The sequence below is a fragment of the Physeter macrocephalus genome, chromosome 3 (assembly GCF_002837175.3).
Source record: "Physeter macrocephalus isolate SW-GA chromosome 3, ASM283717v5, whole genome shotgun sequence".
NCBI lineage: Eukaryota > Metazoa > Chordata > Mammalia > Artiodactyla > Physeteridae > Physeter > Physeter macrocephalus.
In genome coordinates, this window is record NC_041216.1 from 3,326,717 (window position 1) to 3,352,608 (window position 25,892).

At 40.7% G+C, this 25,892-nt stretch overlaps 2 protein-coding genes across 11 annotated transcripts in view; one reads left to right on the plus strand and one right to left on the minus strand.

The window, feature by feature from the left end:
- NFYC (nuclear transcription factor Y subunit gamma) overlaps positions 1 to 18,619 on the minus strand; it is a 64,569-nt gene extending 45,950 nt beyond the window's left edge. The window contains exons 1-2 of one of the 6 annotated variants that reach the window (XM_007108027.4): positions 18,455 to 18,619; positions 7,263 to 7,431 (exon numbers count right to left, since the gene is read on the minus strand). The gene's annotated coding sequence lies outside the window, so the exon portion shown is untranslated. Of the gene's footprint in view, positions 1 to 5,545; positions 5,682 to 7,262; positions 7,432 to 18,415 lie in introns of those variants that run through there. The other 5 variants (XM_055082716.1, XM_024125422.3, XM_007108025.4 and 2 more) reach the window with 5 other exon arrangements.
- Positions 18,620 to 18,764: 145 nt separating this feature from the next.
- Positions 18,765 to 25,892, plus strand: part of RIMS3 (regulating synaptic membrane exocytosis 3) — a 57,483-nt gene continuing 50,355 nt past the window's right edge. For 4 of the 5 annotated variants that reach the window (XR_003678587.2, XR_003678588.2, XM_028485688.2 and 1 more), the window contains exons 1-3: positions 18,765 to 18,853; positions 20,635 to 20,730; positions 23,229 to 23,302. The gene's annotated coding sequence lies outside the window, so the exon portion shown is untranslated. Of the gene's footprint in view, positions 18,854 to 20,634; positions 20,731 to 22,718; positions 23,303 to 25,892 lie in introns of all 5 variants that reach the window. The other variant, XM_028485701.2, reaches the window with a different exon arrangement.

The following is a 25,892-nucleotide window of genomic DNA, read 5'->3' on the forward strand; positions in this document are numbered from 1 at the left end:
CCTGAAGTGCCCATGTGCCTATACCTCCCTGAGTCCAACACCCAGTTAACTGCCTTCCTTCATTCCTAAGCCAGAAGAAAAGGTCTCCCCTCCTCTGAATTCTGTGTCCTTTGCTTGTACTTTCCATATCAGTTTCATACACTTGATACACATCACCTGTCTCCCCATCAGATTGTTAGATCCTGTAGTAAAATTTTATTTGTATACATTTTTTAAATCTCCACATAAATGAGACATGCATGCAGGTGAATTAGTGAAAGAACTATAAAGCGTCCAAATTTGGTATTTTCTGAATGATAAGAACTATATAGCTTAGGTAGATAAAGGAAAAATTCATTGTGTCTGGATATTTCCAGTCAAGAGGGTCTTCTCTTTAGTTTTCTATGTAATTGAAACTATGCAGACAGACCAAAATGACAGTACCTCCAAGAAAAAAGGATAACCAAGTGAATCAGCACTGCTGTTTGCTGTGGTTATTTTAGTCTCCTTTCTTCCTCTGAACTAAGGAACACAAGGTCACAAGCTATGTTATGTCACTTTAAAGTTAAACATTTACAAGGTGTTTTTTTCCTTTAGTTCTGCCTTTACACTGGAATTTACCTTCATTTCTTATCCTTCAACTGCCCTTTTTCACTGCAGGCTGCAGAACTGTAATTTAATTTATAGTAAATACTCTTAGAGAAAAACTTTTGGTCAATTACTGAACAGTGGAGTCTGGCTTTGGGATGACAAGGGGAGTGACAGGAAGATAAGGGTGATAATGCAAATAGAATCTAAGTTCTGAAGAGCCAGGGCCAACAGAGGCAGCAGAAAGAACAGAGTAAAAAGAAAACTAAGCTTCTGGAAAATGCAGACATGAGGTAGATACCATCCAGCTGTGTCTACTATAATTTTCAGTCACAGTATACCTCAGGACTTAAATATAACATAAATTACATCATTCAAGCTCTTGTTGTTTCAATAAGCTGTACTTTTTCTTCAAATATATGAAAGTGGTAAAAAGAGAAAAATTTAAAAATTTCAAGTAGATTATACTCTACCAGAGAATATGCAAAATAAGAAAAAAAATCAAACCTACAACTACCCAAACACACACACGTGCAGACACATAATACTATGCTGGTAGTAAAGATTAAAGTTAGCATAGTTAAAATATTATTTTGGGAGTATACAGACAATGATTTCTATTTCAGTCTTGTCAAATCCTTAAAATGATCCTGGGATCTTTGTTTATTAAATACAGGTTGGCTTTAAGGACACACTCGAAGAAGGAGGCCCAAACTTGTTTGGGAATTAGCTTGTTCTTGAGGTGTGTTAACAACAACAACAAGACTAACTGGCATGCAGGTGTTGTATTTGTGTACCTTAGTTTACTTCCTTGTAATGCATATAAGTGACCCAGCTCTCTGGGACAGCTTAGCCAGGTGGGTACCATTAGCTTCCTAGCTTATTCTCAGCTTTCTGAATAAGCAACTGGCTGAGGCAAGAGATCTTCAGATCCCAAAAGGGAGAGTAAGTCTGCTGCCACAGAAGACTTTCTAACCACCAGACTCCACATGAAGACTTCTGAACCTCTTCCATGGCCCACTTTCTCTCTGTTCCTTCTGTGTTCAAAGAGCAAACCTGTACAGATGTACCAAAAAGGAAGACAAATATGAAAAATAAGAAGTAAACACAGCCTAGAGGAATAAAAGAAACATAGAATGAACTAAGCAGGAGTAGAATCTCTGACCAGCCACTAAAAAGGCCAGTCATTAAAAAGCTGAAAGACTGAGACAACTAACCTCTCTGGGCCTCAACTTCCCCACTTTACAACAAGGGAACTAGGCTAGATCCCTAAATAATTTCCATTAGGCTAACTTAAGACTATATAAACTCTGTATGCATATTTTATTGGGAATAGGGAGAGGCAAAAATAACTTCTTTCACGAAGAAGACCATGTATAAATGATTAGCTTTAAAAATGCTTTTTGGGTTACTGGAGCCTCCACAAAAGTATACAGCTTCTTTAAAAGGAGACCCCCATCTTGTTTTAGGAACAAAAAGATCCCAGTGACCATGATTGCTGTTTTCAAACATACACATCCCTGAACTAGAATTTTATTTGCAGAGGTCAACGCCAATTTTGCCAAACCTTATTCCATCTTCTTATGATTCTTTCAATGCACAGAAAGGAGGCAGACATCAATGCTGACTGACCATGCCTGAGAGGAAATTACTTAATAGGACAGGAAATCAAACAGATCACAAAATATCCACTACCACCACCCCCAGTGGGGGTGGGGGAACCCTAAAAATAGATGACACCAGGCATGTAAAATGAGTGAGAAAGAAACCCCCATGGGTTCCCGCCATTTACCCTGGAAATGTATCTCACAGTAGGTATCAACTGTGAGAAGTTCATTCCCGCATTTATATTTTGATGAGACCAAGTATTTTTTTTTTAACATTTACTAACATCCTAACATTTACTAGCTTACTACTACTTTGCAAGCTAAAACTACCTCCCAAGTTTGAAAACTGACAGAAAAGAGATCATATGACCACAAAGCAAACAAAAAGTGGCTCCCGTTTACTTTATAAATATTTGGTGCACAAACTAAAAATGTTAACCCCTGCTTGGTAAACATCTGAAAATATCACAGCCTACCTGCATTATATTGCAAATCTTAGTATCCAATCAGAACAGGTTCCCAGTTTTTATTCTGGGAGGTTCCTAAATCTAGCAAGGGTTTTAAAAATATCAGTGTTCTCATTTCATCTTGTTCTAAGAGGCCCTTAATTTTTGAAAGAAGGGTTAAAATTCTTCCATAGGAATCTTGGTAAAGGAATGTTTGATGGTCTCAATGTCTGCATTACATAGGGTCCTGTCAGCATAAACAGGTATATGCAGGTGAAAGTATGTGAAACCAGATTAAAAAGAGATGTACCAGGTTTAAACAAACTCTTTCATAAACATATTAAAATAATGGCATTTTCTCTTTGATGTCACACCTAACTCCATAAGCATTTAACCCCTAGTTTAGACTAGTAACAGCTAACGTTAATGCAGCACTTCACAACTTGCAAAGCACTTTGACATACATGATCTCATTTGAGACTCACCACTAAATAGAAAGGTGCTATTTTTAGGTTCCATTTTTACATGTGAGGAAGCTGACACTAAATGGCTGACTTACCCAAGCTCACAAAGCTGGTGATAGCTGAACACAGGTCTCCTGCTTTTGCTACTGCACAATGCTGCCTCAAATAACGTAATCAGAGTAAATAAATGCCCAAATCTCAGACCCTATCTAAGCCTCCCCCGCCAACACACACACCCACCCTCCAGCCTAAGTTATAGTTAGCTGTAGGTCTTTGCTCCTTATGGAAGTAGAGTTTTCTTCATTTCTCTGGGAAACATTTATTTGGCTAAAGTGTTAAATGAGGAGATCATATTAACACCATTCAACATATACTGGAAAATATCTTAGTCACCAGGGGCTCTGCATAGGCATGCCTAGGTGCACTTTCCCAGGTAGTAGGGCAGATTCTCAGAGTCCATGACCCTAAGAAGGTTAAGAACCCAGGCTAGAGGCAGTAGCTACATACCTTTCCAAGAAGCTAAATCCACAAAGTTCTTAATTTAAAGAGTTTTATCTAGGCCTCATTCTGTGAGCCATTTACCTTCTGCCTCCCCCGCTCCAGGCCTTCTCCCAGGGCCAATAGGCTCATTCAGTATCTACAACTGTTTTTTAAATCCCATTATTAAAAACTGGACTAACTGGTAACATATAGATCAATGACTTGTAAACAATAAATTTAAGTTAAAATAATTAACTGTTACAATGTAATCTTTAACACATATGCCTTTCTCTTAGGACTTAACTTCCCAGAATGACCGTTGCCTTTTTTTTTTTTCCAGAATGACTGTTTTCTTACCATAAGCATTCCAATTTCCCAAAATAAGTTTCACAAACATAACTACCTTGAACTCCTGAAATACCATTCTTCACTAAGAACCCTCTAGATTACACAGAAGACAAGGTAGCATGCAAGGAATTCTGAATCTGTTAGGCAGTTCACTCAACTATCATACCAAAAGTATTTAATTTTTTTTTGCTGGGGGGAGGGAATGAAGAGTGGGAGAGAATGAATACAGCCCCATTGTCTTATTGCTTGAAAACTCCTAAATTGAATCTATAACATATTCCTACTAACCACTGGACTTGAACATCAGAAGTACAGCTTCTTTTCATCTTAAATAGAGCTTTTCAGTCCAAATCTGCATAAACAAACTTTGTCCTTCAATCTTTCAACTCCTCGGCAGTTTTTCAAGGTCACTTTTGCGAGCAACGACAGAGGCCTGCATCTAGCAACTTTGACTGCTACACCACTCCAATTCCAAGAGCCCAAAATCTAAACCCCTATCGATCCTCTCAGGTAAATCCTTTACTCAAGGGGAAGGCAAACCAACACCCTCCAAACTTCTCCTCTAACAGGGCCTTCTCCTTTTCCCTACCCAAAGGCTGAGCGCTGCCAGTTCACTGCTCCATACTGAGTCTGCTGCAGAAATGTTCCAATGACCTTCATTCCATATTTGCAAATAAAAAGAAAACAAAGAACTGCTTTTTCAAATCAAGTGTATTATAGATCTTAGTACACAGCATGGAAAATTTCACTATTCACAAGAATAGGCTGGTTACCGATTAGCCAGCAACCTATCTTAGTTTCATATCCCTAAAGAGGGAAAAAAAATACCAAGGGCAAAAGACAGGGTGCCTGTACTCTTAACTTTCCTATTCACAAACTGCAGGTAAATTAGGATTTTAAAGATTTCATATAGAAAATGAAAAGCATTTTGCTCACATCATTTAAAGGAACCAAATCAACACCGGACAAAATGTGTGAAACTGGCAGAAAAAGATCTGCTCTTGTCACTGCCAATATAGTGGAGATGTTTCTAACCAGCATGATAAGCTAAAATGTGCATTTTAAAACAAAGATTGTTAATTAATCCGTACTTATTAGAATCTAGAAGCAGACAGGTAAATCAAGAAAGTTATGGGAGAATTTCATACTGGCATGTGGGCCTTTACCATTAGAGCCTGCATCAGTGCAAATCATATTTTCACACGAATTTAGAACAGCAATGGTGTTGCTTCCACCTCTGAAAACACAAATGTCAACAAAGTGCATGGAAACAGAAAAAGTCTTACAACAACTCAGCTTATTCTGTAGGAAAGCTTCAGTGCACTTGAACAAAGGAAAATTATATGGAAAACAGATAAGTTTACCGAATGCAAAGAGAAAGTACTTTGCTTCTGTGTGACCCTGAAAAATGATAAGCCTTTCTTCATGTACCTGCTCTAGTCAATACTCAACTAGGAAAAGAAATCCTAGTTGAAGGGCATGCAAAATCTAAACAGAGCAAGGTATTCTAGGTGCACCAAAAGGTATGCATGGAATGTAAAGTGGCCATTTTCTGAAACAGTGCAACTTGTCTACACTCTCTGAAGCTAAACAGTTTCTACCATTTTAACACAAAACAAAGAATTAAACTTACCGGGAACTGCATTAATTTTACATGTAGTTATTTATATCTCCTCGGACAGGGAGAATTTAAGTCACTCCTATCCCTCCCCCCCAAAAAAGGACGGAGGAAACAAAAGGCAGCAGGAGATGCAGAAACCTGAGTCTGGAATGTCCACTCCAGTGAAAACCCGAACAGCTGTCCCCCCACCCCCCAGCAAACTATTCGCCATTTTTCTTTGTCTTTCAGCTGACCCCTGCCTCAGTGAAAAACTCCGAGGCTCCAATGAAGCCCTGCAGCCTCCTTCCACTTTAACAGTCAAAGGCATTCAATCTAGCATGCTATTTGACACCAAACCTTGCCTCCAGAGTGGTCCCATTGGCTGAGCTGCTTTATCAGCTAAGAACACAAAACCATGATTGGCTGTTCACGTCATCAGTTACCTCCTTTGTACACTTCCTGTTTTAAAGTTACCTTGAGAAGCAGAACAGGGGTCAGATCCAGACTTCAAACTACGAGGAACTTGAGGCTTCAAAATGCCTGGCAAATGCACACAGCAGAAGCACTAGGGCCACATGTGCTTCCAAAAGAGAAGATACTGAAAATTTAGAATTGTTCTTAAAATCATGCGAAAGGGTTGTTACAGTTCCCACCCAAAGGATTTCTTATTGGCTGTCAGAGTTCCATTTAAAAAATTTAAGGTAATTTAACTGCTGCTGATTGGCCATCAAAGATGTCTGTAAGATACTGCTACAGTATCCTATGGCAGTAAACCAGAGAAGCAATGTGCACAAGGTCGGAAAGTTGTGACTTAACTATCTTCAGTTTTCTGTTAAGCATTAACAGAAGAAGAAAAAGAAAACTGGGTGGGCTAAATCCAATGTCACCAAAGAAAATACAGCTTCTATAAAGTAACAAAGAGTGATATCAATGGTCACACAATAGTTTACAAGATTTCCAAAAAGGCATCTATCATTATGTCCATGGTAATTTTAAAAACACACATTAGTACCACGACAAATGACTTTATTTTGAAATACAAACTAATCTAAATAGGAAAATTCTGGGATAATGTATGAAGTTAGTGACAGGGACAGTGGCATTTTCAAAAAGTCTACCAGGAACCCAAGAGGGAAATATAATGATAAAGGGGAAAAAAAATTGGCAGAGATGAGTGAACATCAGTGAATATATTGTTTAAAACACAATATAGTTTGATAGATTAATTTATTTAGGGTGGTTATAAAATGTTGCTGGTTAGCTTTTAATATAACAGAGTTTTGATATCATAGAAGATAAACTTTTCTACCACATTTTCAAGAACAAGCAGCAGGGGTGATCTCAAGAGAGATTATAAGTATCGTGGTTACTGAAGACATTCTGGGGTGCTGAAGTTTAACCAGTGGCAGTCAAAGACTTGTTTATGGATTGTGGGCCCAACTGTTTAGGTTTTTTTTGTGTGTGTGTGGTACGCGGGCCTCTCACTGTTGTGGCCTCTCCGGTTGCGGAGCACAGGCTCCAGACGCGCAGGCTCAGCGGCCATGGCTCACGGGCCCAGCCGCTCCGCGGCATGTGGGATCTTCCTGGACCGGGGCACGAACCCGTGTCCCCTGCATCGGCAGGCGGATTCTCAACCACTGCGCCACCAGGGAAGCCCTACTGTTTAGGTTTTAAGAGGAGCCTCCTAATATGGTGAAAATCAGTTAATATATATTTTTTAAATATTCAAATAGAAACATCTCACTATTACCTGAGGCCTTTAACAATCTCCTTATATCTGCTTCCTCTCATCAAAGCAAAGTATCCCAGGACTAATCAACACAACTGTTTTGCCAGGTAGATGAGATCTTCTCTAGAAAAACCTTGGTTGATCTTACATGAGTGGTCATTATGGGCATATGCAGAGATCCAGCAGGTCCCTGAAATAGAAGCAAGGCAGACTGTCCAATCACTTTGCCATATTAACTTCTCTTAGAGAAACAGTGAGGTGCAGAAAAGTTAAGCAACTGGCCCCTAGCCATTCATCTAGGAGTCAAACTCAGGTCCCATTTAGTGTGGTACTCTTCCTATGGCACTACACTGCTTACCAAGACATGGAGCACCTCAGGGCACTTCCAAGGAAATTCTTAGGTGTCACATACAGTCCTTCATTGGTATCTATGGGAAACTGGTTCCAGGACCCCTGCATTTACCAAAATCTAAGGATGATCAAGTCCCTTATATTAAATGGTGTTATACCATTGGCCCTCTGTATCTGAGTTCAGCATTCACAGATAGAGGCTGACTGTATGTATAGGTAGCATAAATCATTACACCCAACTTCACTAATTTAAAAATTACAAATTTGACTAATGTTTAATTTGATATGTTGGTTAGAGATCTAGCTAAGTATCTGACAAACAGCACTCTATAAGTTGATACAAATTTTATTACTAAACTACTAGAAACATTTAACCAGTAGCAAATCACTTGTATAATTTATAAGGACTTGAAACAACTAAATCATTAAAAACACTATACATTAAAATATTAAGGAACTGCATGGCAATTTCACTATGGCATCTAAGCAAGAGCTTAGTTATGCTAACAGGGTGCACTGTTGGATGATTCCTGAAGCTACACAGAGTTACAGGTATTGTAGTTCTTTTCTGAAAAGTTTAGATCACAGATTCTGAATAGCTACCAGCCTCGGAAGAGAAGGCAGAAAGCCAACAGGCCAGTTGTGTGCCTTATTCACACTAGAGCCTCTCTTAACCTCATAACACTGGGGGTCAAGTCAGCTGCAAGGAAGCAAATAAGCTCCTTTGAAGGGTGGGAGGCACAGGAATATGGAAAACATGTTCACATCACTGATCATTAATTAGTGTCAATACGGCAAAACAATAAACACTCGGAAATCAGGCAGAGCTAGTTTCAAATTCTGATTCCTCTACTTATTAACTGTATGACACTGGGGTAACCCTGAGCCTCAGTTTCCTCTTCTTAATATATGGATATCACCATCTGTATCACAGAGCCACTGTAAGGATTAAATGAGCCAGCATATATAAAGTATACTGTACTGTGTCTGAATAAGCATTGAAAAAAAATGTAAAGTACTAAAGGTCATCCAATCCAAATTCCTTGTTTTACGCAGCGGTTAAGATTCAGAAAGGCCTAGCTCCTTAGGGCCCCAAAGCTACCACAAAGCAATGTCTCTCTTCTATCTCCAGCATACCCTGCAACCCTGCAGAAAGAAACTCCTGAGCCATAAAGGGCAGTATAGGAGGACTTCCCAGCTGCAACTAAAACTCTTCCCCAGTTTTTATGCCAGAAATCCGTGCCTTTCACCACCAATCTGGCTGAAGTCTGGTTACTGTTCCAAAAGCCTACCCTTTGACTCTGCTTTTGATGTACCAGATTAAACCAAACATGTCTCTTGATACTTTGTGAAGGTCTTTGGCATACTTTTTATTAGTTCTTGGCAGTTTGCAAGAAAAACACTTCAACCCGTATTTCTCATCAACAGTCACCTTAGTAGAATTCAAGCCACTAGTGGGAAGATAACTCAAATTATCCTAGAATTTCCACCTGGCACTCTCACTTAGGATAGCTTTCTCTAGCTTGTCATTACTGTGGACTAAGAGCCTCATTGGATCTCCGAGATTCTAACTCATATCCTGCATCTCAACAGCCCTCTACACCAGACAATTGCATCATCTCGCCCTAATAAACACCCTGAGACAAAACGAGTGCATGTGGTTACATGGGTCAAGCTTTAATGCTCCCAAAGAAGGCAGGGTGGGAATTGATGCGCTTAGTCAGAAAATTGATTTTGAATCACAATTACCTACTTACTAGCTGTATGACCTAGACCAAGTTACTTAACCATGTCTGAGCTCACTTCATGTGTAAAATGAAACAAGTAACATTTCATTTTCTTCACGTAAAATGAAAAAATAACACCAACTCACAGAAGTGTTGAGGCTTAAGTGAGTTAAAGCACTCAGCATTAATACCTAGCATGTGGTAGGTATTCAATTAATATTTAAATATACACTTGACTATAGCACCTATCATATAATTACTTTTTACCATGTCTCTATTACCAGAGGAAGGCTTCTTGAAGGCAGCAACTGTGTCTTATTTATATCTACATATATCTTCAGTGCTCAGTACAGAGATATAAATCACACCTGACCTTCGCCATAGTGTCAATGAAATAACAGGGAGTAGTGGGGACTGATGAAAACTGGAGAGTGCATGTCTCATCTAAAGGGGCAGCTACTGGGGAATTCCCTGGCAGTCCAGTAGTTAGGACTCGGCACTTTAACTGCCAGGGCCCTGGGTTCGATCCCTGGTCAAGGATCCCACAAGCCATGCGGCACAGCCAATGGTGGGGGTGGTAGAAGGCAGCTACTACTGAGCTCCAACTGATGAGGGCTATGGAAGAAAGCTGGTCCACTGCAGTAAGAACTTCAGATTCAATAAAAGAAGCAAAAGCCAGATCCTGGACACAAAAAGTTGATGCTAGCATAACTCCTGATATAGTATCCTGAAGAATGACTAAAGAACCAGAGTTATGGCAGAAGTTGGCCTCAACCACCATGACAATTCCTGCCAAGGACAGGGTCTTGCTCCGTACCCCAGATTACCTGATCTTGCAGGTTACACTGTATTCCAGCAGAAGCAAAAAGAGCAGCAAAGAAACTGGGCTCTTCAGCGGCCTGAACATTTTATTGATAGTGTCCTTAACTGACCCTTTTGGACTAGTAAGCAAACCTGTGGGTCCCAGGAAATATCATAGAAGAGAATCTCTAGAGAAAAATGAACTTCTCATATGTTGAGATGGGAAAACGAAGCCATATTCATTTGACTATTACATTTGTTGTGTGCCTTATTATATACTAACTTGATGAGATGGATGTATATAGCAGTTTGTTTTGCACTTATGTTGTTATAAGTTAGTGGGATTGGGGTATTTTTTTTAAGAACACCTTTAATCCAAGCAGCCAGAATCAAGCAGCATTAGTATTTTGGGTTATACACTTTTAGAAGTTTTTCTCATGTAAATGAGATGTGAGGTTGAGCTAGTTCCCCCAATATTAGATAATACCATACAAAAATACTATACAAACTGTTTTGTAATCTTGTCTCACTTAAATAATGTGAATAATTTTCCCTATCAAATATAGACCTGTATCATTTATAATTAAATGATATTCCACTGAATTGATATAATTTTTTAATCAGTTCCATATTACTGAATAATTTCAATGTCTTCAATTTTAAAATATTGTAAATAGCATCACAGAGATCATCCATTATGCCCATTCCTTGTGCCACTACCCTCATTATGTCTTCCAGAACCCTTGCAACGGCTTCATAAATAGTATCATTTTGTCTGGTTTAAAAAAAAAAAAAAGAAAAAGGGAAGCAGATTGTTTTAATGTTAAATCTTTCCATTTTCAATTTTGTTTCAATTTTTTTTAAAACGTATAAGCAGATCAAAGAAAATTGAGGGCTGCCAGATTGTAACTTCTGACCCGCATCTTTCACCTGACTTGGTTCTGAACAACTATTAGCTATTTAGCAAATCAAAATCACCTTCAAGCTTTAAAAAAAGGTATGTCGACACATATCTGAAAGTATCTGACAGATGTTCCAAAGATAATCCCCAAAGAAGTCCCAGAAACATTTTGAGCAATAATAACATCGTTAGAATAAGGAACATGGTGCTGGTGCTCAGTAAATGGCTGCTAATAAATAAATGAATAAAGTAAACTAATATATGAGACCATAAGTGGATTATAAATTCTGAATTATTTGTTTTTTAAAAATAAATTATATTCTCCAAAGCACAAATGAAGACCAATGGATGGTAAACTACTCTAGAGAGACCAGTAGTTAATAATGCATGTAGAAGGACAACACAGTGGCTGATAAACAGCAAATGCTCCAAAAGATGGAGGCTGCTACTATTATTACTGTTATTGGCAATGGGACTAGATGGCCTTTGAAATCACATTCATCCCTAAGAGTCTATGTTAGTTTGGAAACATATCTTATATGTTCCCAGAAAAGTCCCTTCCCACTACTGCCCAAACTATGAATCCTTTACAAAAGGATTCATTTTTTTATTCATAAACTCTCTATACCAGAATTGCTCAACTGGGCCCCACTCCACACCAGTCATAACATGAAATGCTTATTAGGTATTCTCACAAACAGGGTTCCATGGCCAAATAAGTTCGAGAAACACTGCATAATGTATCCTTTCTCTTGAAGGGTTGTTAAGGTATATGAGCACAAACGTTCTCAATACTAACTCTGCAGAAAAGAAATGCATTTCACGTTGCCCATTACTTTGTCAAGGATCCTTTTTTCATCCCCACAGGACACTTATTAGCATTGTATAAGAACTAATGTTCAATGGAACAGCTTGGGAAATGCTGCTCTAAGCCACTTACAAATTTTAGTGGAATGAAAGGAAGACCACAGGCAAATCTATTCTGGTCAGAATGGTCAGTTTATTCTTCAAAAATGGTTGGAGTTTTACACACATTATGGCATTTCCCTTTTTAATGAAAATGACATTAAATATCACCATAAATAGCAATCCTCTGCCTCTCAAATAACTGCCAACCGAGTATACTTTCCTCCTTAAAAAGGCCCCAACTTTGTCATTTGATAATGAGCAAATTCTAAGCTACTTACCTTCAGGGTACAATAACAGTTTTTGAGACAGTTAAAAATGACAAAAATGTTCAACTGTACAGATTGCACGTACTTTCTTTTTTCTCTTTTAAACGGACAGATCATGCCACTGGTGAGGGGATATGTTTTCTTAACACTGAGCAAAGAATCTCACTTCACATAGATAATGGAAAATTTGTAGCTCCTGAGGACAGGGTTAACAGTAATTAGGGAATTTTGAAAACCTTCAGTAACTCTAACAAATTTAAGCCAATGATAAGATATAAAGTATTCTATGCTCCGATATCATTTCCTATGAGTCACTGAAGCATTTACTGAAGCACTGATCAAGATCACTATTTTAGCTCATATTCATGAATGCGTTTAAGAATAATTCTTGAATCTGATTTATAACAATATACTGTTGATTTTAAATGAGGGTGTTCATTTAAATAGGACACCTTATATACCTTGAACATGAAGATTTGAACCTTTAATTTAAACCTATCTACTGGAAACATTCAAATGCAAAGGTTAGACTAGTCCCTCTCTCTAAAAACTGCACCTTAAATTTATCCATCAGAAAGCTCTCACTGTATAAAAGAAAGTACAACGGATTTAAACGCTATCTGCAGACAAGTAAGAACTTAAACCAAAATGGAAAATACAACTCCCATGCTGAAAATGAGTAAAGAGGTTACCTCACTGCTATCAGGTACATCACTGCTAAAACATGGAGAGGTGTGGGAAGGATGCAGCAAATTTTGCAACCTGGCAAAAATTTCTGCAGGCAGGGAGATTTTTTTCCTGAACCATTCCACAATGTTGTCTTTCTGCTTACCTCAAAGAAAATGTTATCCAGGTGACTACAAATCAAACTGACAGTCCTACTTCAACTGACTATTTCTACAACCAGAAAAAATTTCAAATGACTATAATGCAAGTCCCTTCCCAGACAAAATGATAAAACTGGTTGTTCTGATTTCAATAATCATTGCTCTTTGGCAAATATGAAGACTTTTTCTTCTCATCAGAATCACTACCACTCAGAAGCTGGGAATTAACAGAGGAGATCAGGAAACAACCTAACCCTGAAACAATTGATCCTACGACTTCGCGGATTCATAAGTAATACTGACCTCACAGAGGTCTACTAGAAATCAGCTCCTAAACCACAACAGCACAACTAAATTAGACTATTTCTTTCATGTCAAGTGGCTCCCTGCCCCCCCACCCCCACCGCCATGTAGAAATCTTACTGTACATAACAGAGCAGATAATTACAAAGCCCCCTCATCAAGGAAGCTCTAATTGGCTGTCACGCAGGTTTTATGCTATTCTCAAAAGAAAGTGATGTGTTCTCTCACTTATTGAGGTCCATTCAGTGACAGGCACCTACCATATGCTACTGTATTCATTTTTCAGTAAGTACTCTATAAGATAGGTATTATTAACCATTACTTTACAAAGGAAGAAACTAAGGCTCAGACAGGTTAAGAATCTGACCCCCCCCCGCCCCCCCACGGAGGGTAAACACCTTACAGAGACAGAATTCTTTCCCAGGTCTGACTCCAAGGTCAGCAACTACACTGGCCCCTCCCAAAGGCACTTTTTGGCCAAAGTATTTCAAATCCATTTCCTCCTACAATTAATCTACTAATATTATGTTAGGTGCTTTGAGTCTCTATGGGAAAATACTAAAATGACCTTGTAGCCTTCCTAACTAGTCACAGTGCATGCATGCAAAACTGAATAAACAAAATGAAAAGAGAGACTGTAAGACATCAGATAACTCACAATCAGTTTGCTGTGAGCACAAGAAATAGAATGGAAAAGAACAACTTGCTGGCTAAGGAATGTTCTTCTTAGGTTGTATGCCTGAGGCTGGGATGAACCTCAAGGAGGTCATTTGTGACCTTAATAATGTCCTCTGCTATTCTCCCTCCTGTGAATGAGGCAAACTTGTCAAAATACACAAGGTACCTTAGAGTCATCTCTGCCATCAAGTCAATGCTTCCAACAGGAGAGGAAATGCTGTCCAGTGACATGAGCACTAGCCTGGGAATCCAGTGATCTGGCATACACTTGGTTCTACCCTTGCATAGAAATGACCTTCACAAGGTCATCACACTCTTCAGGGCCTCAGTACAAAGGGTGTGCCTGAAAGAGCCAAAGGTCACTTCCCGAGCTAAGATGTAAGAGTTTTTCTTTTTCTCATCATATTCTATGGTGTCAAGAGAACACTGTTTAAGGGACTTCCCTGGTGGTCCAGTGGTTAAGAATTCGCCTTCTTCTTCTAGGGATGCAGGTTTGATCCCTAGTCAGGGAACTAAGATCCCGCATGCTGCGGGGCAGCTAAGCCCACAGGCTCTAGAGCCCACTAGAAAGCCCTCGTACCGCAACGAAAGATCCTGTATGCCCCAATGAATATCCCGTGTGCTGCAACTAAGACCCAATGCAGCCAAATAAATAAATAAATAAATAAATAAATTTTTTTTTTTTTTAGAAAAAGAGAAAACACTGTTTAAGAGTAAGGGCTTCACAAATTGTGTAAAAATTAAGAGTTACAGACTTATGTTTGAATCTGGGCTCTGCCACTGACTGGCTATGTGACCTTGAGCAAATTACTCAACTCCTCAGTTTCCTCATATGTAAAAATGAGGGTGGTAATAGTATCTATCTCATATTGTGTGAGGATAATATTTATACCCTTGCTGGTTCAATGTAAGCACTCAATAAAAGGTAGTAACTATGACATTCCTGAATTTTATTCATATATCTTTAGTGGCTCAGTACCTCTGAACTAAGAAGTTAGAGAGGGGAATTTCAAAACTGCCTCAAAAAAACACCTACCATGGCCCCACATTTCACTCTGCCTTCTCTGTAAGTGGAGATAAGGAACCTTGACTCTTTTCTAGTGCCACGAATCAGTTTTGCCCAAATGGAAAATGTGTAAGCAAATGAAGTAACAATTATTTGTTATAAGGATTAAATAAGATGACGTAGACACAGTCTGTAAAGTACAAAGCATTAGTATGATTTCTGCTTAGAAGACAAAGCTGATGTTCACAAAGTTTTAGTATAAACTCAGATCTGCTCAGACCTCCTGGGAGTTCAAGATTTCTAGGGGGGTCAGCTCCAAATTATATCAATAACAAGGCCCAGCAACTGACCCTGGGTTAATGTAGAATGTACATGGGCTAATGTAGAATGAAAGTGTCACTGGTGCTGAAGAACTACCGCCAAGAAATGCTTGCTGAATAAAAAAGATATTTATATGTATACACTTGTTTTTATAACCTCAACCAGATTTGCTAAAAAAGAAACTAAGTTATGGATGCCATAACAGTCTTCATATTTGATTAACTTAATGACTAAGCCAAATGAAGCTGAGATGACCAATGTACAAAATGTACGGCAAGCCCTGTTTTCCCTCATACTTTTCACTCTAACTTCCACACTGCAATGTAATTGCAAACATGAGCGAGGAGACCCTCACCTAATCATATCAAGACACAATGGAGTTAAGACTTCCAATTCACTGGTCTCCCCTTGAAACCTGAATTATTTAAAGGTTTCCATGCAAAACTGGAATTGCAAATATTTTGTTGTAACCAGTTTTAATTTTACACATCATTGAGGATAAGCATATCCTAGGATCACCCCACAGTTTGAAGAAGGTACTAGGTTTTTATATAAGTCCCAGTATTTGGGGACAAACATCCTAAAGAACTGGTGATGTTTGAAAAAGCTCCCCAGTGAGCTCTTTACACTATGCACTTGCTAGTTCCTCACTGCTTGGCATTAATCATTTCCATATATAGAAAGACTATGTCAGCAACATTCTGAAGCCTGGTTTTAAAGGATGCAGATTCTTAAGCTTTCTGTACATATTTTCCCCATTATCTACCTGGGTTCAGAAAAACTCCAGCAGTTTACTTTGTAAATCCCTCCCTTCACAATAGAAACCAAGGGATACAATTCAAATACCTAGTTGAAAAAATTATAATCTATATGGTTACCATTCTGTGGTTTGAACAGTACAAAAATTCTTTTTGTAATTATTCAAATAAATACAAATTCTTACTCAAATTCCCCACTCAATACACTCCTAACACCCAGAAGTCAAAGAAAGATGATCCACTGTGAAATATAAAACTACCTGGGAGTTTGACAAGTCAGGTTTATGTTGATAGCATGACATAGTAGATAAAACTACAAGCTTTGACATGAGGCAACTTGGATTTGAATCCCCGCTCAACCACTGAGTGACACTGGACAAGCTACTTAACCTCTCTGATCTTCAATTTTCTCATCTGCAACATGGGGATGATAATGCCTACCTAACAGGAAATGTGTTAAATGTGCTCCAAAATGTCAATTCCCTTCCTCTACCACTTTCCCCTTTTCTCTTGAAAATTCAGTTGCATTCACATAAAACTGAGAAATGTGAAAATCACAGGAGTTTCTTGAAAATGGTATAAAAACTGAAGTGTAACATCTATCTAAAGCTGAAAGAACCACCTAAAACAGACAAGGAAAAACAAATTAGGAAAACACAGAGGTTTAACAAATGTGTTTCCATGATCCCCAAACCTTGGGAGGAGCAAATGTAGAACAATCCAAGTTACCACAATTCAATGGAAAAAAAAGTAAGGTATCCCCAACAAGCTGACTCTAACAACTCTCAATTAGAACAACAGCTTTTTGAAATATGAACCACAGAGAGTTGACAAGTCCGCTAACTTAAGATGCAAGAAGCTATGCACGAGCTTATTTTCGTTCCCGGCTGCTTATTACAAGCTGACTCTAACAACTCTCAATTAGAACAGCTTTTTGAAATATGAACCACAGAGAGTTGACAAGTCTGCTAACTTAAGATGCAAGAAGCTATGCACGAGCTTATTTTCGTTCCCGGCTGCTTATTTAAAAAAAAAAAAAAAAAAGTAGTGTGTACGAAGGTGGGTGTATTTTTTAGTCATATATAAAAGGAAATAAATGAGCCAAGATCCAGGATCTCTGTCAAGCGCTCTTCCACTAACGAGGAACCTAACAATATCCTTTCAAACAAATAATTGCCAAGTATCTGATATTTGCTAAAAAGGGCAGCTTTGGAAACTTGGAAACTCAGCCCTGAACTGTATCTTTCCTAGAACAGTAAAACTTCATGTAGAACATCTCAAAACTAGCAGCATGGGCCTGAGACCCGATAATCTATAACTACTCTCTTAATATAATCCTCAAATCGTAAAATTCCAAAAATGCTTCTACTTTTTCACTCCTATAGATCTGTCACTACTTAATGCCGTGCCTCCTAGGCTCGGCATTCAGTTATTAAGACAATGGACACCCAGTAGAAACCCTCTCTCGGTCTGGGTCTGTTTATTTGCTCCTCACACCACTGCCCAGGTCTGGTAACTACAGACTCCAAGGCTCCACCAAAACCTCAGTGTTTCAAAACTGGGACTCCCTACCAAAATTCCTGATCTGATCTTATTGTTCGTCGGGTATGTCTCTAGGGCCCTGATGCCCTCTCCTCCTATACCATGCCCTCAGACCTGGCACCCGTGGACATCAGGGTCATTCCCTGTGTTACACTCCAAGTCTAGCACCCCTGGATCTCGAAGATCCTCTCAACCTGTAACTCGGGTTTCAGTGTTTCCAAACCTGGCACCCTTGGCGCTTGCACGCCCCTATCCCGGGCCATGCACGTTCCATGGAGGGTACCTCTGGAATTTGGAGTGCCTCCCACTCCCGGCCTGCACAGGCTACCCGCGAAGTACTGGCCAGACCATCTCCCACCCTTCCCCTTTAAGGCCCCTAGGCTCGCCCCCAACCTCCACCCCACGCCTGCGCCGTAGGGGGTCATCACTCTGCGGCCAGAGAGCCCCAGACGCGCGCATCCCTACAGCCTCCGATTCCTTCATCACCCCCTAGGCCAGAGCCAGCGCGACCAATAACGTGCCAGGTCCTCGGCCTCCCTGCCACCGACCAATCACGAGCGAGCCCCCCCGCCGTCGCCTTCCGCCAATGGGAGAAAGCCCGCGGGCCGGGCCGACAAGGCGTACGGACCCCACGAGCGCAGCAGCGGCGACAGCGGCGGGCACGGCGAGAATACAACATGGCGGCGGGCAGGCCGCACCGAACTACAGCAGCAGCCGCGCGAGGGAAGTGAGGTCTCCACCGAAGGCGGGAAGCGCCGCCCCTCCCCCCGCCGCCGCCGCTCACCTCTCCCCCTTCCTCCCGCGGATGCTCCCGCACACTCACACGCCTCTGCTTAGAAGTCCAAGGAAGAGCAGGAGCCGCCCCCGCGCTCCTGCGGAGTCGGGCAATGCAGAGACCTGGGCACGGCGGAGGGGAGGGGGAAGCGTGCGTCAGGGAGAACGGAGCGCGCGCGAAGCGGGGGTACAAACAAGATGGCGGCCACGCCGTTTGCACCGTTTTCCCCCTCCCCCTCCCCCTTCCCCTCCCTTGGCGCTTCGACTCCCAGTGTCTTTAATGCGCAGAAGCTTAGTTGCTTGAAGTCTCGCGAGAATTGAGAAGGGGCGATGACTTGGTGAGGCGGAATGAGAGGCGAGAACCTTCTGACCCTCCCACTTTGGTGGATCCGGAGGCGTTTAGTAGTGACCTGCGTAGAGCGTTCTATCTTTGTGGATCTCTACTGTGGTGCGCACGCTTTTGAATTTTAGGGGAATAAAGTTTTTGTGAGTTTTTTTTTTTTAATTTGGGAGGAAGCAGAGCTGGGGGCTGGAGGGCGACATGGGAATGCCAAATTAAGTGCGCCTTTAATGATAGCTACCAGTACCGTAAAAGAAGGGATATAACACCAAAACTGTAAAATGATATACTCCAAAATAAAGAGCATCACTTCCCAATAGTGGTCACTTGTAACCTTACATCGACATGGACATTGCTTTTCTCACTTGAATGCAGAATTTAAAACTTCAAAAACAATTGGAAACTAAACTGCAATGAACATTATATCTTTTTCATACTTTACTGCTTTAATCTCCACAACTACTTGGTCGAAGGCATCAGCATTATTTTTATTTCACTGGTGATAAAACTGAAGCGCAAAAAAGGTTAAATTGATCAAGGCTCCGCAGCTAGTGTTGAAACTCAGTTTAAATAGCCCCCAAACCTGTAGGTAAATGCATCAAATATGTATTGAGTAGAATTATTTACAGTGAGACAGTTTGCTTTAGGTTGCAGGCACAGAGAAGTGAGACTGCTCCTGCTGGTGGTTACCTTGAATTTTACAAATGACCTTGCAGTCTTTATGAGACTTGTGTTGCAGGGGTCCTCAACAATAAAATCAATACACTATTATTATTTCCTTCCTTTGAGTTTATGACCCTGGTGATAAAGTAGTTGAGAATAGTGGAATAAACCCTTGACTTGAACTCAGGAAAATTGTTTTCAACTCCAACTTTAATAAATCTCGCTTCAGGAATTCAATGAATATTTGATGAATGAATGAACAAAACCTAACTCTAAGACACCTGACTTCACTGAGTCTCGATTTCTTCATCTGTAAAATGATCTAATTCCTACCTCCTGGGAGTGTTGGGGAGATTGAATGAAATAGTATAAGGGAGAGTGCTTTGTAAATTGCAAAAGTGTTATAAAGAAGTTAGTGATAATGATTTTTCAGACCTGAGAAATGGCGTAAAAAATTTAAAACGGACTCAAGAAATAGTATGTTGAGATAGATAAGCTTAGCTAATGGGAAAAAACTAGGTAAGTCTACAAATATTTATTGAGCAGTTATTGCATACACTGTGCTTGTGAAAGAGAAGAAAAATGTGCAGGAAGCAGCACAAATTAGTATTATTAGTTATCATTATCATAATTAAGTATTGACAGTATATAGGGGCTGCAGTCAGTTTCCCTCCGGGAGCGTGGAAATCAGGTTGCCCTCAGAATTAAACTAATAAAAATTTACATAGTAGAAGAAATTAGCTAATGGTGATAGTAAACATATTTAACAACTCGTACTGCTCAAGCACTGATCTACCAGATGTGAATTCCAGGAAGGGTCCAAGAGATATCCCTCTGTGCTAGGTGTTAACCCTTCAGTTGCTAGTTTTTAAATAGTAGGTCCCAGGGGAGGGGAGTTGTCGGGAGAGTTGGAACAGCAGCTATTTACCAGCTAGTACCAAAGTATTTCAGTATTTTAATAGTCGGTATTATAACTGGTATCAGTCACAGTAGTACATACAGGCTGAATATTAGTCTTTGCTGTAGGCTGTGGTTATCAATATTCTTTGCCCTTCCTTTTCTAAAACCCTCCCCACCTGGCCTGTCCCTAGGAGGTTATACTTCTCACCCTAATGCCATCAAGCTAGGCTTTGTTTTGGTCAGTGAAATGTGAGTAGAAATAGCTTGATCCAGTTCTGAGCAGAAATGTATGGGCCATCTCATGATTCCACCATATTTTTCCTCAGCCCTGAGAGGATCATGTTCCAAATAGAGCTGCTTTTCTAGCTTTGGTCCCAGAATGAAGATGTGCAGAGCCACAGCTGACGCACAAGACATGTAATGTGAGTAAGAAATAAACCTTTGCTATAAGCCACCGAGATTGTTTTAGTTGTTTGTTACTGCAACATAACTTAGCTGGCCTAAACTGGCAAATACAGTTCTGAAATTAGCTATCTGTAGGGGTAAGCCAAGAGCTTAGCTACAAGCATGATCAAAAAATAAACCAGACTCTGATCCAGTTCATATGAAAGGAATCTCAAGGCAGATGTGATTGTAATTTGATAAACAGAAGCCTAATCAATCTTGTCAACCAATCATTCTGTGTCCTATTTGGAGAGAGATTCTGTGAACCAAAGGGCTTAATCAGCCATGACAACTCAAAACAACGCAGTCACAGAGGCAAGCATTAGCATTGTCCCTCTGAGCCCTGTCTCAGTCAGGCCGACCTGGGCATTAACATTTCCTTGTCCATGTCATCCCTATAGTGGGTGAGAATATCTCAGGCTGCCTCAGCTAAGAAATGCTTCTTAAGATCAATGTGCTTTCCTGGTGTGATTCTATGCTCACGCAGCAAATGTATTGCCTGTAGGGACAGAATTTAGCGATCTGTCACCTAGAGGATCCAAGTTCTTTTGATAATTGCATTTTTCATTGTAAATTAATCTATTGGATTCTGGTTTATGTAACTATCAGTTTTTGTGAGCTTAGAGAATACAAGAGCCCCCCTGGGAGATGGTTCCATTCTGTGCTTACTATTAAAATCAGGCTTCTGAGTTTGCAAGGCTGAGGATCAGTTCTGGGATGATGGTAAATTCCTTAAAGTTTTAGAACTGTAGAGGGACCTGTCTAGACAACCAGCTGGACTACCTTAAGCTACACCCTTCTATCTCATTGTGTGCCTTCTTTGATCTCAAAGAAGAGCGGTAAGTGCTAAAGAAAGATATAATTCACATGCTGTGGGAGTTCAAAAAGGGAGATATTTCTTCCATTTAGTATGAAATAGTGGGAAGAGTTCAGGAAAGATTTGTGAGGATGTGACATTTAAAAAATCAGTAGAATTAGGGGAAGAGCATGCCATGTGTAGGTGGCCACTAGAGCAAATATAGGAAGCAGGGGATTGATGGAGGAAATATAGAATAAGAGGATAGGAAGAAGAATCATCTGGAAAAATACATTGTGGTCAGATTAAGGCTCTTGGGTTTTATTTTCTGCTAAGGAGAGTAGTGGTGGAAGTTTTTTTTGTTTTTGTTTTACCATTTTAATCACTTTTTTTTTTTTTTTTTTTGCGGTACGCGGGCCTCTCACTGTTGTAGCCTCTCCCGTTGCGGAGTACAGGCTCCGGACGCACAGGCTCAGCGTCCATGGCTCACGGGCCTAGCCGCTCCGCGGCATGTGGGATCTTCCCGGACCAGGGCACGAACCCGTGTCTCCTGCATCGGCAGGCGGACTCTCAACCACTGCGCCACCAGGGAAGTCCCATTTTAATCACTTTTAAGAGTACAGTTCATAGGCATTAAGTACTTTCACATCGTTTTGCAACCATCACCACTATTTGTCTCTAGAATATTTTTATCATCCCATACTGAAACGCTGTGCCCATTAAACAATAACTCCCCATCCTCCCCTCCCCCAGCTCCTAGGAACCACTGTTCTACATTCTCCGTTTGAATTTGACTATTCTAAGTATATCATATAAGTGGAATTATACAATATTTGTCCTTTTGTATCTGGCATATTTCACTTAGCATAATGTGTTCAAGGTTCATCCATGTCATAGCACGTACCAAACTTTCATTTGTATTTATGGCTGAATATAGTTTGTGCGTATATAGCACATTTTGCGTATACATTCATCCGTCAATGGACATTTGGGTTGTTTCCATCTTTTGACTATTGTGAATAATGCTGCTATGAACATTGGTGTACAAATATCTGTTTGTGTTCCTGCTTTCAATTCTTTGGGATATATACCCCAAAGTGAAATTGCTGGATCATATGGTAATTCTATGTTTAATTTTTTGAGGAGCCACTGTACTGTTTTCCACAGCAGCTGTACTGTTTTACATTCCCAGTGATAGAAGTTTTTACAGAGGGGAGTGACATGGTCAAAACTGTGTTTAAAGACTGTCTGCAGAGATAACGGGATGGAATAGGGTTGCAGAATGACCAGTTAGAGACTTCCACAACATATCAGACGAGATGTAACAAGAGCCTGAGCACATATGTAGCAGTGAGAATGGAGGGAAGAAGATACAAACGCAGCGGTGATATTGCCAACGTAGGATTGGAAGGACTGGACTGTTGATCAGCTGCTGTAGGGGTGGGGATCAAGAGAAATGAAGGTGTGTAGTATGACCCCCAGGTTTCCCACATGGGGGGATGGTAGCCTCCAGATGAAGACTTCTGGACTTCTCCAGAGCATGGCGAGTGGGACATTGTAAGCTCTAGGATGGACACTTGTTGTCTTGCCTGCTCAACACCCTTGCCCTTTTCCATGGTAATGGCACTCTACTTGCAGCCCAGCTGCTGAGCTCTGAAATCCATTGCCCTTCACCCCCAGGCCTCACTTCCCACAAGCTACTCCTGGCCGATGACTGAGCACAGCAGAGATTTTTGGACAGGCTTCTTCCTGGGGTAAGTGACACTCTTCTGATGGATAGCTCGGACTCAAGGACTCCTCAGTGACCTCACAACCTTTCCCTGGAGCTGCACGGCAGTCTAAGGTGCTTCCACCTAGAACTCTTGCCTTCTTTCTTCTTCACTTAGGGTCAGACCTGTCTCACTGTCAGATGGTCCTCTCCCAGTCTCTTTTAGGTCTTGCCCCCATTTTCCCTCATGGGTGTTTTCCATGATAAATTTCTTGCATTTAACCCTGTCTAGGTGTCTGTTTTCTGAGGATCTGAACTGACATGAGGGGAGAGAGGATGAGATCGTAGTGTCTCCTCTACACCCCATCAGCCATAGGGTAAGCCTATGGCCCAGTCTGACCAATCATAATGATCCCCACATCTTGTCCTGGTGCCTCCTCAGAGCCTCTCTGCATCATTTGGCTCCTAGACCATCAGCTGCTTGTTCCACCTCAACCACAGACGTGGCTGACTAACTCTGAGTGAGGCCTCACAGTTCCACTTCCTGAGGCCAGCTAGTTGCAAACATGGATTCTCCGGCTTCTCCTGCAATTTCCAGACCCTGAGGACACACCACCTCACAGGGCATGAGATCTGGCTTCCTAAGCAGCTGCTGAAGGGGTCAATGAAGCAACCTAGAAGTACAGCAGATTTAACTGCCCATGGGGCCAACTATGATTAATGGGGGAACAATCCACTCTCCCTTCCTTCCTCTGATGGACTGTTTCAAGGTATAGTTTCTCTATACAACCCGTCTATAGGCATTATTCATGGCCAAGTGGGTAGACCTGTCCAGAGACTAGATGTGTCTCTTCACAGCTCATCGTAAAGAAATAGCAGCAAACATTTCCTTGCATTGCTTGCCATCTTTTCCTGCTTCCCCTATCCCCTTATCCTCACTGCCCTAGGATTGTGCATCCCATATAAAGCTTTAGCACTTAACCCCTTTTTCAGGCTTTGTTTTCTAGGAACCCTGCTTAGACAGATCACAGTTTCTGAACAGATGGGCACATGACCCAAACTAAGCTAAGCAAGGCCTTCCTAAAGATGTGAAATATAGGAGAGACAGGACTTTTCTTCTGTAGGTCTTGAGCCATAAATATCTGTGGGTGGCTATCATTTCTGCTTTATGGACAGAGCCTGCCTGAGCATGAAGGCATCACAGAGGAAGGCAGAGCTCAGAGAAAGAGAAGGACACAGTGCCCAGACATCCTTTGGGCTCTGAGATCCAACTCTCTCCAATATGTGTAACTGTTTTTGTCATTTCTTTACCTCCCTAAAGACCAGTTTCCCAATCCAAATCAAAGAAAATCTGGTCATCCCTAGATCCCAGGTCACCTACATTAAAGAGATCAGTCAGGTGACTAGATTTTTGGGCTCAATTTCAAATTCCTGGGAGAGAGAGCTGTTCCTTGGACTAACTTTAGCCAGAAGTTTGCCCCTGAACCAATCAACAGCATTATGAGGTACAAGATCATGTATACACATGGCTGTAGCCACTGTAAGCCTGTGAATGAAGGTGTGGTAGCACTTAGGGATAGAAAAGTGGGAGCAGAGAGTTTGGCAGACCAACCAATGGCTGCCCACTCTCTGAGAATAAATAAAGGGGGAAAGGGTAAAGAGAAGGGGTCTGAGGACAGAACATTATCTAACCTAACGCTATCCTACACTTTATCTAAACCAACACTATCCAATAGAACTTTCTGCAATAATGGAGATGTTTTATATCTGTGCTGTTAAATATAGTAATCACCAGCCACATGTGGTTATTTAGCACTTGAAGACAGCTAATACAACTGAGCAACTGAATTTTTTTCCTCATTTTATTTTAATTTAAAATTGAATAACTATATGTAGTTAATGACTACATATTGGACAGTACAGACCACACTGTTGATCTGCTTGGGAAGACAGCATGGAATATTGGCTATTGCGTCTGCTTTGGAGTCAGCCCGACCTAGGTTCAAGTCTCAACTCTACTTCTTATAAATTGAACAGATTACTTGAGCTGTAGAGTTAAAAGATGTAAAGAACAGTAAACAACATAGGATACCAAAAAGAGAGAAAGGGGCAAAAGCTTCTGCAAAGGGACAGAAAGTCAGTTGGATTTAGCAATTAGGAGACTGAGTGAATTAAGACAGAGAAGTGTTCAAAGTGTGTTGGGGTAAGAGCCAGACCAGCAATTTACCTGTCTTTTGGACATCAGTTAAGTATCTTTCCTCTGGAGGGGGATCCCAGGCACGGAGAGACAGGGAACACAAAAATGTTCTCTTAATCCTGATGGCCACATGGGGAGCTAAAAACCCAAAGGCATGTCCTGAAGGTAGGGCTCCAAGGTCAAGCCAGAAAACCAGAGTCATAAACAGTCAGCCATGGGTCTGGAGCCAAAGATGGGGTTGCCTATACCAGGAAGCTAGAAGAAAATAACACCTCATAAAATACCCTCATTATATAGCACTTACTGTGTGACTAGACAGTGAGCCCTTCAGGGTTCAGGGCCATGTTCTTCTTGGTATCCCCATCATCTAGTAAGTTCCAGACACCATAGTAGGTGTTAAATTAACATCTGTAGAATGAATGAATGAAATTAACATCTG